This window comes from Nipponia nippon, unplaced genomic scaffold (assembly GCF_047370975.1).
Source record: "Nipponia nippon isolate SJK-2023a ecotype South Korea unplaced genomic scaffold, ASM4737097v1 scaffold_6, whole genome shotgun sequence".
Lineage (NCBI taxonomy): Eukaryota > Metazoa > Chordata > Aves > Pelecaniformes > Threskiornithidae > Nipponia > Nipponia nippon.
Genome location: NW_028262380.1, coordinates 25,741,946 through 25,747,965, shown reverse-complemented (window position 1 = coordinate 25,747,965; position 6,020 = coordinate 25,741,946).

Genomic DNA, 6,020 nt, shown 5'->3' with positions numbered 1-6,020 from the left:
CAGACGGACTCGCACAGACACTAATTATCCCCAGCAGCCCGGGGAGGGGAGGGGAGCGGGGCCGCCGCCGCCCCGCTGACAAACCTGCCCGTCCAGCTCCTCCTCCCCGCCCGCGTGTCAGGCAGAGGCGTGCGCCTGGCACCCGGCTGGCAGCGCAGCGCACCCCTTCCCCTCCCTCCCTCCCTCCCTCCGCGCCCACCCCGGCCGACCTGCGGCGGCGGCGGCAGCAAAACAACAGCAACACCCAGCGCCCGGGGGGAAGGAAGGGAGGTGCTCGCTCTGGGGCGCTGCCGCCGAGCTGGCTTCGCCGGCGGGGGCTGGGAAAGGGAGCGCGGAGGCGCGGAGCCGGGCGGCGGTTCCCCCCGCTCCTGCCGCCGCGGGGCTGCCCGCGCCGCGCCCCGTCGCGCCGGGGAGGTGGCGGGGCAGGGGCAGGGCCGCGGCCGGGCGAGCCGAGGCGGGCTGAGGCGCGGGCCGGGCCGGCGGCCGGAGCGCGGCGGGCGTGGGGCAGGGGTGTCGGCCCGCCTCCGCCCCGGCTTGGCGGCTCGCCCGCCTCGGCCGCCGGGACTGCCGGCTGCCGGAGGCCCGTGCCGGGGTGTTTTCCTACGGCCGCGATCAGCCTGTCGTGCCCGCCGCGCCCCCGCCTCCCGCCGGGGAGCGGCTCGGCGCGGGAGGGCAAGGGGCAGACGGGGAGAGGCGCTGCCAGCTCCCCTCAGCTCGGCCTCCCGGAGGCGGCGGCCCCGGAGCGGGCCGGCCCCCCGCGCCGCCCCTGCCCGCCCAGCCCCGCGGCTGGCACCGGCCCGGGGCAGGTGTGCCTGTGTCCGTGTCCCAGCCCTCCCCCGCTCCGCGCTCCTCTCGCCGCTGGAGAGGCAGGAGCGGGGGAGCGCGGCGGCTGCCGCCCTGCCCGGGGGTGGCTGGGCGGAGGAGGCCCGGCCCGGCCCGGCCCCGCGGCGCCGAGCGGCTCCCGGGCTGCCGAGGCGCAGGGGCAGCGGGCAGGCCGTGGCGGCCGGCAGGCTGGGCTCGGCCCAAGGCTGCGCTCGCTGCTTGAGGCAGAGTCTTCAGCGGGGTGCACTGCACGTACCGCCTGTGCAACGGCAGCCGCTTGTCTCCATCCCCGCCGGTTGGGCTATTGCCCAACTCCATTGGTTGGGGAAAGGTGCTGCCACTGATTGACTGTACCGTGCTCACAGTTGTTACAGTGTGCCGTATGAAATCGCGTCCTCTCCTGATTGATATACAGTACCTCACAATGACACCAAGGAAGAGGGAAAAGCTGTGCTTGGCAAGGCCCTGTCCTGCAGCGCAAACTGCGTGGACGGGTGAAAAGCCAGTGATGTTTCTTGTGGATGGAGAGGTCACCCTGCCGGACTCCAATTACGTGCGTTGTCTGGCGGTGCAGTCCGTGGCAGGTGCTGAGCATCTCCGGCTCCGCGGGACCAGTCTGTGTATTTAACTGCCTGAGTAGGACCCTAATGTGACATACCTGGTTTCTGCGTGTTCGGATTGAAATTTCTCTTCTCTTTGATTATAATGCTGTAAAAGCAAAACAAAGATGGAAGGGGAAAGGATTGGGGAAGTGTTTTCAAACACGCTGCTGTGTGCAGGCGCGTGTTCCGTCTATGTCTTTATTTCCAGGATATTTTAATGCATCCCTTGACTTAGCTTGCTCGTCTGTATGGCTTTAAAAAGCAAACTAAGACACCAGTCTGAAGCCCTGAAGGGTATGACTCAATGACATAACAATAAATTGTAGTATCTCCTGCTAAGTAATTACACCATATCATGTCACAACAAGGTATTGTTGAAATACTATCATGTAGCTCATAAAGTGTCTTTTTTTTATTATAAGCCTATAAAATAAACAGAATTGCTGTGTTAGAACATACACACGGACAGAAAAACATTTCATTAGGGCTGTGAAAAGGAGCTGCTGTAGTTTTCTTGCATGAACATGCTCAAGATAACGTAGTTACGTCCCAGTTTTGCATTCTTTTATTCTGGGAACTAGCAGAGGGTACACAGCTAACTAGAACCCTTAGGTCAGAGGCAGAACTGTTTTGATGTCAAATCATGCGAAATGCCAAAATATTTAGTAGTAGGTAGCATGCTGCTCCTGGTAAAGTCACCGGGTTTTCCTGCTAACTGTTACCTAGTTCTGGCCTCAGATGAAGCTGTTCTAATCTGGTGTAATTTTACTGTCTTCTTGTGAAGTCACTTTGGATTTATATTGGCAAACGAGAGGAGAGGGAGTATTGTGAATGATGCTTTTGCGGTGCCAAGCAAGATTGTACACCTGTCAGCATTTCGTTGCCTTCCTGTGTTTGGTTTTCATACTATAACGATTCAGAAATTTGAAGGGATGTTCACATTCTGAAGGGAGCGGAATCTCATTGATTTTAATGGGAATTGAAAAACCAGAAGGGAGACGCTGGGAACACAGAGAGTCCTTGCCATCTGGTTAGCAGACCCAGCAGTTTTAACTGGGTCTGGAAGTGTTTCTAGATCAAAGGACTGGCTGATGGCAGCCCTTAACATCTTCCAGCACAACACCTCCTCCATCTCCGTTCTCCCCATCATCCCCATCGCATTTCAAATGTTGATGTTTTGAATGACTTCTCTCTCAAAACTGAAGGAAGAGAAGTGGCATGCAAGTCCTTGGTATTGAAAGAATAAAGAATATTGCTTGGGTGTCCTTTGGGTTGTAGCACACGGCATGAGCCCTTGCCGTGAGATGGAGCATTTTGTGTGACGAGGCCTTGAGGATCCATGCTCCCAAGCGTTAGGGAGAGTGTTGGCACATACACATTTCTGGTATAAGCAGACAGGAGGTTGTACGTAGAGTGGGTGGAGGGGAACGTATGGATCCTTGGCATGAACAAATCGGTATTAACATGTTAAATGAAAAGGTATAATATGTTCAGATGTCTATTAAAGGACCAAGTCCAGCCGTGGTGAAATGAACCCTTGCTACAATCAGCTAAATTACCACTTTGATGAATGTGACTTAAATTGTACACAACTTTATGGCTTTTAAAGGTAAAAGCCATCTTCTGCTTCCCAAAAATCAATTAAAAATAAAAGAAGTAGTTAAGAATTTTTTGTGCTTTTTCAGTCCTTAATTCAACTTGAGGTTATGGGGTGAAGTTGGAATGGTTTGCTGCTCCCAAGCAATGCAAGTGTTAAGCTGGCGTTTCTTCCAAGTTGCTCTGTGTTACAAAATGTGCTATATAGTCAGCGAGTGGTATTTATGCAGGGAAAATGTCCACTGGACTCAGTGGACTTTTCCCTTAGTCCACAGACAGAGGGTAAGGCCTAGACGTGTTTGCGGTATTTGGATATCTGTGTATAAACTTACTGTGTTCTGCAGAGTTTCAGGTCAGGTAGTCACCTCGTACATCTGGTACTCACTGAACTGCTTCTGGAATGAATGAGAGAGAGGTCGTCACATAGCCAGCAATATTCATTGTTTTTGTTAAACACAGTTCACATCTTGGAAGAACCATAAATTTCACACTTAAAATGGTATTTATTTATTGCACCCCAAATGTTTGATCTCAGCAGTACAGTGACAAGACAGGCCAGTGTTGTAATTCCAAGTTTTTAGAAATGTAGAAGTTGAGACAGTAAGAGTTTAAACAGGAGTTTAAATGATTTAGAAGCTTAGGTATGTGTACGCTGCAGTCACAGACATACCTGAGCTGGTTTTAAACTAGTCAGCTGGGGAGCTGGTAGCAATCCAGCTGTGGCAGCGGGGAACTTGGAGCTGGCTGGAAGACATGCCCAAAAAGCTGGGTAAATGCTTGAGTGGTTAGGCTGGCCTGAACTCAATGACTAGACTGCTACTGGTGCCCAAGCTAGCTAATTTAAAGCTTGCCCAGCTATGTTTACGGTGTATTGCAGTCACATCGGTTGTGACTATAGTATAGATATACCCTCCTGTGAATTCTGTGACTCAGCCCTGTCTTTTGGCAGACGATTCCCATGCTGTTCTGGGAGCTGTGTGGGTAGCGTCAACTCACTGGTCCCCAGGAAAGGCTTTTGCAGGTATTAAAAACCTCACAGTACAACATAAGATGGCGCTTTTATTGTGTTGAAGCTTCCCATATTGAAATGGTGGGCTCTCATCTCATAGCCACTTGGGCACATGAACAACCCGTGAGTCAACCCACATGTTTGTGTAATTGGGACCTTATGGTTTGCTGGGAGGAGGGGCACGGCAGCGGCAAGCAGCCAGGCTCCCCGGCTCTGTCGCGCAGGTGCGGGCAAGAGGAAACCACCGGAGGAGCTTGGGCAGAGCTGGTGTTGAGGTGCTTGGGGCCTAGGGCAGGGGGAAAGGCGTGAACCCCTCCCAGCCTCCCTCCTTCTGCCCACACGCTGGATGACGAGTCCTGCCGCCTGACCTGGCCCAGGTTCCTCCTCCCCGCCTGCCTCTTCCCGTGGCCTGAGGACCAAGACAATTGCTGTCCTTCCTCACCTCTGGAATGAATTCTCATTTTGTGCAGAAACAAATTTCAAACACCACAACACAAGGCTCTTTTGTGTTCACCACTTCACACAAGGAAAAGATGGATCGCTGCTCTTACTAGTTAAAACTGCCGAGTTGCGCACGACTGGTTTTAATAAAAAAACAGCCCTCCGAGGGTCAGCCCTCAAGTCCACTGCAGCAATCAAAATTACAGAGACAACATTTGGGGACTGGGGGGTGTGTGTGTTGCATTTCTTGTACCATGTCGGTATTTTTAAGAACAAGCATGTTTTTGTTGCAGGTGTAACTGCTACTGAAGGCTGCTGGGCTTGAATTTCATTATTTGAAGTGTAGAAAGATTGTTGTATTAAGTATTGATGTCCAAGATGTAGTTGAGGGACACTTGAGATTTCCACAGCAGAAAGAACAGCAGCAATTTTGGAAGTAATAGCAGATATGTATGTGTGAAGATTTTTGGGTCTGGAGACCAAATTCTCATCAAATTTATGCTGACGTGAACTCAAGAGGAGATGTGGATGTTGATGTAATTGAGAACACAGTCTTGCCATCTGTGTAGATGTTGTCTCATACTACTGTTCTTGAGCTTTATTACTGTAATGACATTTTCCTCAGTACTGGGGCTGGAATTTCTCCTCGGAGTGTAGAACAGGAAACAAAAAGATGATGTGATTTGCTTGTACAAAAAATATGTGCAGTCAGTGGTTAGGTTATAAAAGTTCTGTTGCTTTTAGTCTCTGTCCGCTGTTCCTTCCCAACAGAAAACAATGGGAAACAGGTGGATAAGAAGTGAGTTACTCTCTTCAGCTCAGTTCACTGGATATAAAATGTAAACTAGTCTGCTTACGTAGCTGTTGACTTTCGCTGTATAAAGATTTGCTCCGTGTTACAAAACACGCTGTGAAAGTCTTGATGGGAAGTCCAGAGAAGTAATTCTGCTCTTTGCCATTCTCAAAAAATCTTGTTATGCACCAGTTAGACAGAAAGTTGAATCGTTCACAGATGAAAGTTGACTTTGCTGTGCAAAAAGTAATTTAGATATATCTATTTATGTCTGTTGAGGGTCCATGACTTTGACTTTGCTCAGTCAGGCAACTCAATGGATGCAATGCCAGATTCCCCCAAGGAGAAAAACAGATCTTGGATCTTCCAGGAGATAGTTAAGGCTATCTAACTATAGTACTCTATAGTTAAGGCTGCTATACTTCCAGTTAATATTTATTTGCTTGATTGATGGGAAAATAGATAGATTTTAAGATATTCTGGGGATTTTTTTGTTTGTTTTATTAAAGTATTTCTTTCACCATTTTGTCATGTTTTATTATGTATGGCTTCAACTTTATATAACTTAAGTAGGGCACAGATTGATCTTTGGAGGTCTCATCCAGAGATCACAGGTTTTTAGGTGTCCTGCTAGAATGGAGAAACAACTTTGGGTCTAATTTTGGCGATTGAGAGGTATCTTAAAATATGAAAGATGCTAACACCCATTTTTGCATTTTTTTCCTCCTTTCGTATTTGGGGAGTTTGTTTGCTTGTG